At 31.7% G+C, this 12,423-nt stretch overlaps 1 protein-coding gene across 1 annotated transcript in view; it reads left to right on the top strand.

Moving 5' to 3' along the window:
* Positions 1–8,963: 8,963 nt before the first annotated feature.
* Positions 8,964–12,423, top strand: part of LOC106110170 (chitinase A-like) — a 13,009-nt gene continuing 9,549 nt past the window's right edge. The window contains exon 1 of the mRNA XM_013291899.1: positions 8,964–9,093. The gene's annotated coding sequence lies outside the window, so the exon portion shown is untranslated. The remainder of the gene's footprint in view (positions 9,094–12,423) is intronic.

Here is a 12,423-nt window from a genome sequence, read left to right as displayed (position 1 = left end):
ATAGCTAGTAATTAATAAAAAGATATAAGGGAAAATAATTTTAATAAAATTTAATAGTTGAACATTTTAGCGCTCCTAATCAAAAGGATGAAGACGTCGGTCATTTGCAGTATTCGCTGCAAGAATTGTGAAGACACTTGGAAATTTAAATGAACTTCAATGTGAATTGATAAGCTTAGAGGTTTGAAATTATTAGGGAACAGGTAAATATATATTTGTGATTAAGAGATCATTCAAATCGAGGCCAATATTAATACTTGACACAACTAATTTTTGTTAAAAAATTTGGAAACGGATAAACTTGTTTGACACATCGATTTGGATAAATTTTTGATCATTATTATTTGTTATGAATTGGACGACAATAATAATTAATTAAAAACTTCTTGTACACTAAATTCAATTTAAAATGTACAGTAAAATTATAGTATGACGCTAAATGCCTCATCACCCTTATCCCTTATGGAGGGTTGGCACAGTATATGCTCTTCCATACATCGTTATAAGCCGTCATATCTGAATCCACTCCTTTCTTAAGCATATCTTTCACACAATACATACTTTCTAAATGACGCTAAAATGCCTGTTATACTAAAACGTGATACGGAAAAAAAATCTTCCGTATACAAAGTAACATTGTTATGTAGTTTTTTGGTGCGTAAACTGTAATCTAACATGTAATTCTATTATTTTATTATTTTTATCTAATAAGGAACATGAAAAGAATGAAACACAATTTCCGGGAGCAATAATAACTATTTCACTTAATTTTATCAAACAATGATGTTTAAAGATGTTAACTTTTTAATTAAAAGCTATAATAACTAAATTAATGGTCTGTCCCACAACTGGCTGATAGAGACTTCGATAGCTTAAAATGTCGTCACTACATAAGGTAACAAAACCCGACATTTTCATGACATGTTTTACACGTTAGATTGTTATCTAACAAGCTTACAAGAATTTGGTAGGACTGACTCAAAGGGCCTGTCCCACCAAATTTTAAATTGTCGGATTTTGTTCCCTTATTAGATCCTCTATTTGTGTGGTGGGACAGGCCCTTAGTCTACTATTGTTTAACTGTTGGAAAGTATCAAGATATATTAATTTCCATAGTATTTTTAAAAAAGTAAAGTGTTAAATATATAAAAACCACTAAAAATACAACCTTATTAGTGGTAGCTGCTTCTAGACGTTGTACTGTCATCGGCTGGTGACGTCATAATAAGGGGCACATAGTTGTAGCTTCACGTATTAAAAGTGATTTTAATGTTTATTTACTATGGTATTGGGCTTTTTCTACTTCTGGAAAAAAAGAGTGAAACAAGCTATACTTACATAAAAGAAAACAATAAAATGTCGTAATGTATGCGTCCGGTTGACTAACGAACCAGGAAAACTTTTTCATTTTGTTTATCCTTTTGGCTGTGTTCGCAAAATACTTCCTTTCCTATATTTCGGTACGCTACAATAACGCCAAGTATTACAAGCTTTAAGCTCATAAGCTTGCTTTACGTGGAAGCTAGCATGCTTTATTGTTACAAGGAATTAAAACACGCTTCTGCTAAATCTACAAAACAGCTTTTTAAAAACAACTCGTAGTAATTAACTTAAATCAAGATTCCTGTTAACTTAAAAAATACAGCCTTATTTTAATAGCTGTTAAGATTTAGGCGTATTCGTAATAAATTAGTATGGGTAGATAATCCTGCGCCTTCGTTAATTCTATTACATGTGGTTTGTATTTCCATTATAACACGACTACTCAATCATGAGTACGCTGATTGTTAAATAGGAAATAAATGTTTACTAATAAATTAATCTTTTAAAGCAACTGGGATTGTAGATATAGATAATTTAGTACTTAATAGATTATTACTACATTATAAGTAGCCACAGTAGATGGTTTAAAATGATAAAACACAGTTAATAATTTTAAGATAGAAACTCAGATTTGATACAGTGAAGTTTAAACTCAGATTTGCCAAATACAGGTTATAAATTTATTTTATTTATTTATTTATACAAACAAACATACAAATCACAATTCAAATATAATTTTACAAATATGTTTCTCACATTTTTTTTTACTTCTAATTTTAAATTCGGTATTTTGTTCAATTATTATAATATATTATATTATAAAATGTTATATTCATCGTATTTTAAAAAAATAAATAAATACACAAACGGATAAAACCACAGCTATTCTACTCTATTAGTTATGGATTTTTCCATTTGTCAAGTTATAATATCTTCCTTTCGATGTATCTTGACAATACATCAATATGTTTGGATCCATTCGTAATTTGTTAGTCATACCATGACTGTTCTTAAGGAAAATAATTTACATATAATTCCTAACTTTTGAATTGCGAGTGACGAATTTTTTGCGGTCGACTTATACGAAAGTGGAAGCAGGAATTAGTGTAACCATAAATTATGTAGATATGTACTCGAAGATGGAGGCAAAGTGTTTTATTTACTTTGTTACTTTTCTCATTGGGGTTTTTATTGAAAGCTCATTTCATTGGGGTTGGTAAATTAATTATGCCTACGTTTTTATTAGGATGTTTATTGAATGGTGGAAAAACAATTTATGAAAATGTTTATTCTACGTCGTTATTCTTGTAGTTAAATTGGAACATGTAAGACATAGGAATAGTAATAGTAAAAGATAATGTATAAAATAATACAGTTATTAAAGGCGTCGCCAGTTACTCAAGGGGGGGGGGGGCAATAGAGGACTTATTTTATCCTAAAAAGGTTTTTTAATGATAAACTAACACATCGTTTTTGAGGATTATTTCTGTCTTTAAAGATTGCAGACAATTAAAAATTTTGAAGTTGTTATGTCTATCTTATATTCTCCTGGGGGGCAATTGCTGCCTCAGGAGTAGGAGTGGGAGTTCCTGAGTGTAAGGCCTAAATTTTTCGAGCGTACTAAGCCTTACATGTTTATAGAACGGAGTTGCGTGAATTGAAAATACGTACGAGTCCTTGCTTATTGTTAAATAATACTCATGGAAAAATGTATAATACCCTCCAGTATAAAGTAAGTCATTAACAAATCAAACTAATATTATAAATGCGAAAGTTTAGATGGATGGATGGATGTTTGTTAGAGTTTGTAGCCTAAACGGCTGAACGGATTTCAATGAAATTTGGTAAAGACGCAGAAGATAGTCTAAAAGAACACATAGGCACTTTTTTTTAAACTTCACGCGAACGGAGTCGCGGGCGAAAGTTAGTAATAAATAAAGCTTTATTTGTATTGTTGCAGAGAGTGTTGCAATACCAAGAATACTTAAAACCAGCTTAACTCCAGCCAGACATTTAAAAAATTTATAGAAATGGCAGTGAACAAAATTGTTTAACCGGTACTTTCTCTGAATGGTAATACAGTTGTCAAGTTTATTGCCAACTCGTGTCAGTATTGACATGTAATAAAACATTTTACAAAATCATAATAAGCTCCATCTTTTGTTATGAAAAATACTAAACCTCATCACCAGCTCACTATACGTCCCCACCGAGGGGCTCGGAGCCTACCCTAATAAGGGGTGGCCATAGTCAACCACGCTGGCCCACTGCAGGTTGGTTGACTTCACACATATCTTTGAATTTCTTTGCGATATGTGCAGGCATCACGATGTTTTCCTTCACCGTAACAACGTCGGGTAAATTATGTACATATGAAAATTCAAAAAATCGAAAATCACATTGGTACATGGCGGGATTTCAACCCAAGACCTGTAGATTACAAGTCAGGTGTTTAAACCGTTAAAACTAAGCCTCGTTAAAAATAAATTATAAACGTTCAAATATTATTTAATGACACTTGTTAGCAATAAATTTGAACACAAATAATATATTGACAGGTTTTGAAGTTATTAATGGATAGATTATGTGAAAAATGGCTCCAGTGAAATATTTATGGCGCCTCTATTTATGTTTTGAGTCTCTGCATCCAGCACATTGTTGGAGAGTTCGCTTCCACTGTTGCTGCTAGTCGGTACTTTGCAAACTTTCAGTTTCCGCGAAATCGATTACAGTCCTAACGATATTATAATAAGTTTCTATATATTTAAAATATTAACGGAAATTGTTATAACTAATTAATTTTTCCAATTACCGTTACTCAATTTTTTCCTTGAAGTTTTATAATTTTCTTATATCAGAAGGCTTAAATAACTTATAGGATATCTTTAATTGCAAAATTATTCTTTTAAATTATTGAAAGTTATGTTGAAAGACCAATTCAACTATACGAGTGAAAAATACGAATCGAAAATCACAAAAAGAAAAAATGAAGGATACAATTATTAATATTGATAAGGATGGAAAGTAAAAGTGAATTTGACGGTGGAGGAGACGCATAGGAAGGGGAAATGTCCTCCTTATGTACGTCTCCTCCTCCGTCAATTGAGGGTAGGCAACGCATCTGCAATTGCGGATGTTTATGTGCAGCGTTCGCTTTCCATTTCGGTGGATTCAGGTGGCCGCTTGCTCGTTTGCCACCTTATATTATACTAGCTTTTGCCTGTGATTCCATCCGCCCGGAATTAAAAAAAAACAAATGCTATTAGCCTACGTGTTCTTTCAGACTATCATCTACATTTATTCCAAAATTTCATAAAAATCCGTTCAGCCTTAGGCTACAAACTCTAACAAACATCCATCCATTCATCTAAACTTTTGCATTTATAATATTACTGTGACTGTGATTACCTTAAAAAAAAAAACATTATAACCATCGTTATTAAAAAATCTTATATAATTTAATATTAGTTCTCGTTTGAACTCATTACAGGAACCTCATGACACTTACTACGGCCGGAGTCGAAGCTGATCAAAAAACTTTTCTCGTTACAGTCATCGTTGGTCGCAAATTGCGACTTTCCGATGTCAAATTTTACCAAGATGTGTACTAAAAAGACTTAATACATCAGTATGAAAAAAATATTATTTCATTTTCCTTTCCTGCCTAAAATTTAATATTATTTTCTATACTTAATATTATAAAGAGGAAAACTTTGTTTGTTTGATTGTAAAGAAATAACTCAAAAACTACTGGACCGATTTGAAAAATACTTTCACCATTAAAAAGCTACGTTGTCAGTGAGTAACATAGGCTATGTTATAATTTTTTTTAATGTCACGCGAACAGAGTCGCGGGCGAAAACTAGTTATAAGACAACGCTTAAAAAAATTCCCAGCAATGACGTCTATTATATTAAGAAGCGCTTACGAAGTAAAGCATTTAAGTTTCGTTTCTTTTTACTTTAGCAGCCTAACAAATAAGCACGGTATTAAGTTAAACTTAGGTATTAACTAAGTATAAGCAATTATTAGTGCTTATTTTGCTTATACTAAAAGGGTGTAAGATTTTAGGGTTTACAGTATTTATTGTGTTTTATTATATTTTTATTTCATTTCTACGGTTTATTTTATTGCTTCAAATTGTATTTAAATTTGTTGTATTATTATTATTGTTTAGCGTTTTATTGTAAATATTTGGTTTTTAAATTTAGCATTATAAATTTTTAACTGTTATGTAAGTTTTAATCACTCACTAGTCAAGTTAAATTGTAATTTTAGTTTTTAATTTAATTTATTGATTTTATACTGGGCTAGAAAGAAATAATAGGGACATACACCAGAGAGTGTTAAGATGGAATGTAAATGGCTACAAAGGAAGAGGAAGATCGAAGAAAGTATGGATGGATTGTGTGAAAAAGCATATGCTTAAGAAAGGATTCAGATATGTCGGCTGATAGAGATGTATGGAAGAGCAGCACATACTGTGCCGACCCTCCGTAAGCGATAAGGGCAAGTGGATGATGAATCCGGGCTAGAAAGAGGTAGTAGATGCTGGAAGGCTGTAGTAGTTTTCAATCCGAGGAAATTATTGGCGAAGACTGAAGATAAGATAAAAAAGATGTGAAAAATTACTAAGTAATACAATTTACTATGGGATAAAAGTTTTCAATGTCTTCCGAGTGTATGTTTGTATTATTTCGTCTAATTTGTATACATAGCGTAATGTAATAATCTGCACGTGTAAACACGCGTACGCGATGTATTGTTTACTGATTTGCATACCGGAACGCGTTTCCATTATCACACGATAAATGGAGCACGTCAATATCTATACTATTATAATAAAGCGTAAACACACACTTCTTTGTTGCGTAAGATGTCAGCAATTACAGAATATTTTTAAATAATTCTTTTTTTAATAAAAAGCCCTACACTTGCTTTACGCTTTAGACTATATATTTTAACGCCATTAAACTTAGGGGTAAATATTTTGAACTAAAACCCTAATGTGGGAAAGAGACTGCCAACATCAAGGAAGCAAGGTTGCCATCATATCATCATTTGACGTTTGTAATTGATAATTTGACAAATGTAAACAATAAAATAAAATTTTCATAACTTCATGCGGATGAAGTCGCACGGAACAGCTAGTTTTAAAATAAAGTACTCTGAAGGATTAAAATATATTGGTTGATCATAAGTTTACAGTTTTTAAGTAAATATGTTAATGGTTTGTTCATGGTTAAATCACTACATAGTGTAAAACAAAATCACTTCCCGCTTTTTGTCTGTTTCTATGTATGCTTCGATCTTTAAAAGTACGCATCGGATTTTGATGCAGTTTTTTTAATAGCTAGAGTGGTTCAGTAGGAAGGTTTATGTAAAATAGTGTATAATACAGTAGAGAAATACCGGTAATTTTAGAGGTTTCTAATGTGATGTCGTAACTAAACATATTTTAACTAAACACACGCGAAGCCAGGATTGATCGGTAGTTAATATATTGAAACCTTTTAAAGGCAAAGATCTGAAGACGTGACATTTCATAATATCACAAAATCTTTTACTGCAAACTACAGTATTTAAATTGTGTAGATGTGATACAATGGACACGCGTAACACAATCGAGGGCGTATAGAATCTGTGTCAGAATACGTGATGCCGTCTTCCTGAATAAGTAATACTCGAAATCAATCTAATAACTATATATTTGTTGTTTATATACAATTTATATGTGTAATTAATTTTAACTAAACATGTTTTATGCCTTTGATTTTCAATTGAATTTTAATACGACCGATGCCTGTTTGATAAAGTTTCGATGTATTTTGTAACTAAGCGCGTGACTCCGTCCGCGTGGAATTAAAAAAAACAAAAGTGACGAATGGTTAAATGTAGATGGGAAACTGGAGTTTAATTGACGTAAAACGCTTTAAGATTTGTTTTTAATTTAAAAATGCTTTTATAAGGAAATCCTTCTGAAGTAGACTTTGAATCTAATTAGAATCTGAATTAACGAATAACCTTTTATATAGAGAATTTTAATGTTTGTTATTGAATTCAATTTGCTTCAAAAAATTTCGGTTGTGACGCTTCCAGAACATCGACTTTATCATTTTTGAAGAACAGCTTGTTATTCGTATGTGCCGCTTACAATATAACAATATTTTTATGGAATTTCCAGTTAAAATCTGCATACATACAAACTTTTGCCTGCGACTCCGTCTACCTGTAATTAAAAAAGTAAGTAGCCTATGTGTCCATTCAGACTCTACATCGATGCCAAATGCTATTCAAATCTACACTATGCTATTCATTTCATAGAGATTCCTTCAGCCGTTTAGGCTACCAACTCTAGCAAAACCTCCATCCATCCAAACTTTCACATTTATAATATTACTCCTTAGTAAGGTTTAATGCCATTTCAATATTAGTAAGATACATATATGTGTTTCTCTTATTTTAATATAGATATCTAAAACCAAATGTATTTCTCGGATAGCTTGCTTTCCTAGTGTTGGAACATTTAACTTCCGGTGCACAATCGAGCTTTTGTCGCGGTATAATTACGGAACAGAATGGACCAGCGTGTTCCGTGTTCGCATTATCAGTGCCGTTCCGACAGTGCCAGCGCCGCCGCCGTGCCATGCATGTTAACACGGACGGACAAAGACCTATGCTATGAAGACGCTATGGTTACACGGTACACGAATGGAGGGATTTAATTTAATAAAAAAAATGTTTAACCAACTACAAGAGAAACAATGACCATTTAAAATAGAGATTACTAGATTACACTAATATTAGTAATTATTTTAATAAGTTTGATGATACGTTGAACGACTTACTTCCTTAATTGTTTGTAATAATGAGTCAATGTCTAATACCTAATGAGGTAATTTACTAATAACTAAATACGATAGATAAGAAAATTACATAAACTGTCATTCTTTTCGTGTTTCTCTAGCTGGAACTAGGAAATATTTTTAAGAAATTTAACTAAATAAATTAAATTATAAAAGTGGTTAATACTTTATAGCCTCGATAACTCAAACCTCGGTAACTTAAAATCTCTATAACCTCAAAAATAATATATTCCCTTCCCATCAGAGTCCAAAACCTCTACAACATAGACCATGGATAACTTAAAACCTCTATAACTTAAAACAATTTGTGTTTCCCTTGGACTTTAACTTATCGAGGTTCTAAATTATATAAATTACTTTTTAAATAAGAATCCTCGTTTACAATCCTCTCTGTAATTAAATCATTAAGAAAATAAGATAGTTCCACTTTTGTAGGCATTTTTAAATAATCAAACTAAAGAAAAACTTCTTTCAAAGAAAACATGTCAATTACGTAGATTCGTAGAGTACATTCACAGTTCATCGGCACTCAGTAAAAAGAAAAAGCGAGAAACATAAAATTTTCACAAATTGAATGTCAACAAACTGACAGCAATGAAGCCGAAGTTTTCCTTTTGTAAGCAAATTCCTTAACTCGCGTACCCCATAAAACAGGGACGTGCTAAGCTTCGAATGGCGTAAATGTGAGCGCAATAATAATCTTAGCCCTTGGGACTGATTCACCGGAGGTTTTCCTGGACGATGCTATTGTGTTCATAGCATTAGTGTTGGGTGGGTCAGCGCAATCGCATGTGCGCTTTGGTACGCGCAGTCGGACGTTTTGGGTTCGTTTTTGTGTACCACGCACGATCGGCTAGTGAAGTAACTCTTGTGAAATACCGATATCGTCGATTACAACCCTAAGGTATTGTCACCGAATAATTAACGTACATTTTTTAAACTGAACTTGCATCTGCATTCGATATTTAAATGTAAACGATTTTCCGATTCGATATTTAAAAATCGTAACTTTTATTGTTAACCGTTACAATTTACCGTTGCGTGTCCCTTCGCAAATCGAGAGCGGATGATTCTAATCGTTTGCGGTTAATTGCATTCTGTTTAATCGATATTGAACTCTAAAATAAGGTAGTAAGGTACATAGATTATTATTGGAGTGACAGAGTTATGTTGGCTTAAGTGCATGCGTTCAATGATCTAAAATAAAGGCGTATACTGACCTCAAACAATTTATTTGCATACAAATATAATGTTACGTATGACTGGAAGTTTTTTTTAATGTCAATGTTAATAAACAAGATAATTTCTACATAAAAATAATAAAACTTTAATAGCAACATTTCTAATTGATTAAATTCTAATTTTAATGTGTGGTCCATAAATATTTAAATGTTGCACATAAAAGTTACGGTTAAAAAGGTAGAATTTAGTTTTTTTTTATTATTGATTCATAGATTGCAATTTGATTTACCTATATTAATCTATTGTTTCAATTGTTTTATACATTTTTACATGGTCGATTTCACTCGTGCATTCCAAAGTGTGCGAGCGTCCTTTTTTGAAGACAAACAATGCGTTGACATATGCGTGGGCGCATATTGTCATCTTGTATGGGTCAAATGTGTTTTGTTCTTTTGTTTTATTGCAAAGGTATAATTGTTGGTTTCTTTTATCTTACTAATATTATAAATGCGAAAGTTTAGATGGATGGATGTTTTGTTAGAGTTTGTAGCCTAAATGGCTGAACGGATCTCGATGAAACTTGGCATACACGTAAAGGATAGTCCGGAAGAACACATAGGCTACTAAATTTTGTTTTTTTGAACTCCACTCGGACGGAGTCGCGGGCGATAGCTAGTCTATGTATAAGCCAATAATCGATGCTTAAATAATTTCTTTTTATTCTTCTAAAAATGTATACAAATAAAAGTTTTATTTGCCCTTGATTATTTTCTAGAACATTGTAGATTTAACAGATTATTACTTTCTATTAGACCGGTTTACAAAACTGGTTGTTTTTGAATATTTAGTAAAGATTTATTCGGTCACAAAATGTCTGTTTGGAAAACGTGTTTTAGAATTTATAAATATTTGAGATATTAATTTCATTTCTTTGATACGATGGCTACTTTATTGATTTGGCCGTTTTCAAAATAGAAATTAATGTTGCAATAGGCTTTATTAGGACAAGTTGAAGGAATTAGCAGCGATTTTCTAACATTTCTATGCTTGCGTTGTTGAAATTTGAATTTATTTTATTATTATCTTGTGATTCATTAGTGTTAGATTGATTTAACTTTCAACAAAATAAAACTGGAGTTACATAGTTCGGAAACTCACTACATGAAGTTATCGAATCTAAGACACTAACGAATGGTTAAAAATAGCTGGGAAACTGGCCATTAGTGATACATACGCATCTTATTAATATTATAAATGCGAAAGTTTAGATGGATGGATGTTTGTTAGAGTTTGAAGCCTAATCGGCTGAACGGATTTCGATGAAATTTGGTATAGATGTAGAGGATAGTCTGGAAGAACACATAGGCTACTCACTTTTGTTTTTATTAATTCCACGCGGACGGAGTCGAGGGCGAAAGCTAGTGTAGTAATATTCATAGATAACGGGTAGTAAATTTAAACGTTGAATATATCGGGAAACGTGGACTGTTCAAAAATTCCGAACTCCAGTTCGATAGTAAACTGATTGTTGTTTTAGAGCTGTCCGATGTGAAATTGTCGACTCTATCAATTCTATGGTTGTGTATATGTTTGCCCTCGTGAACTAGTTGTGACTCGGACTAATAGAGCTGTGAATATTCTAGTATTCTAATACCATTCATTGATCAAGTTAATTTTTATATTTAATTTGCTTTAACTCGAAACTCCGTCCGCGTGGGAATAAAAAACAAAACTAACTTCCAAACAATATACACTAAAAAGTAGCGAAATAATTCCTTGAATATGTAAACCTCACTTATTGTAGTTCTTATGTCTATATTGTACAATTATTATTATTTTAAAGTCAGTGTCAGTCGAGGTATGCAGTGATATTTCTATGTAAGGATTTCTACATTTTTACCATAACAATTGACAATTGAAAGTATAGTAACAATTAAGTAATGAATCTACATTAATTGACACCGACTTCAAAGTAAGTAGCTTATGTGTTCATTCAGACTATAATCTATATCTATGCCAAATTTCATCGCAATCCGTTCACTAGTTTAAGCTACAAATTCTAACAAACCATCTAAATTTCGCATTTATAATATTAGTAAGATTGTTTTAATATAATTTTAAAGAAATTCAATAGTTTTTCAACTCGTTTTTTATCAAAATATTTTTTTACGATTAATTTGAAATTTATTACGGTAAAATATTTTTTAAATTGAATTGGAAATAAGTAACAAAACGTACTGTTAAATCAATTATTGAATAAATATATTCGAAATATTATTGTATTACGAGCTGTTGCCTGCGACTTCGTCCGCATGTTATTAGAAAACATATGAACTATATAAATAACAAAAAGCTACGTATCCCTCGTGAACTGGACATTTCTCGAGGATGAACCTTATCCAATGTTTATTCCAGACTTTGTTTTATATTTGTGCCAAATTTCAATAAGATATGTTGAACCGTTGCAGAATGATCGAGTAAACATTAAAAAACTAAATTAATGAATCCCACGGGAACCGTTACTATTCCCGGGATAAAAGTAGTCTATGTGTTCTTCCAGACTATGCTTTAAACCTGTGCCAAATTTCATGGAGATCAGGTCAGCCGTTTAGGCTACAAACGCTAACAAACATCCATCCATCCATCTAAACTTTCGCATTTATAATATTAGTTAGATTAGTAAACAATACAGCCTTGATTGAAAATCTTATTACCATGTCACAATAAGACAAAGCATATAACAGAATATGTACATAAACTATGTAGTTATAACTTCAATTGTAAGCATTCCCTGATGTCATATTGTTTTGTATCCTTCTTATGTTTTTACTGATGAAAAACTTGTATGGAAACATGTCATCCTTATCTCTTTGAAAGAAAACAGTCATTTGTTTTTATGCAAGTAATATTGATGTGGGACTTTATGGTGTTTTTTTTTGATAATATGAAATAGGAACGTTGTCTTTTTGACCGACTTCCCAAAAGAAGGAGGTATTCAATTCGACGGTATATTTTTTTTTTTTTTTTTTTTTTTTTTTTTTTTTTTTTTTTT

Source organism: Papilio polytes, unplaced genomic scaffold, assembly GCF_000836215.1.
Source record: "Papilio polytes unplaced genomic scaffold, Ppol_1.0 DF820844.1, whole genome shotgun sequence".
NCBI lineage: Eukaryota > Metazoa > Arthropoda > Insecta > Lepidoptera > Papilionidae > Papilio > Papilio polytes.
This window is presented reverse-complemented; position numbering and strand designations above follow the sequence as displayed.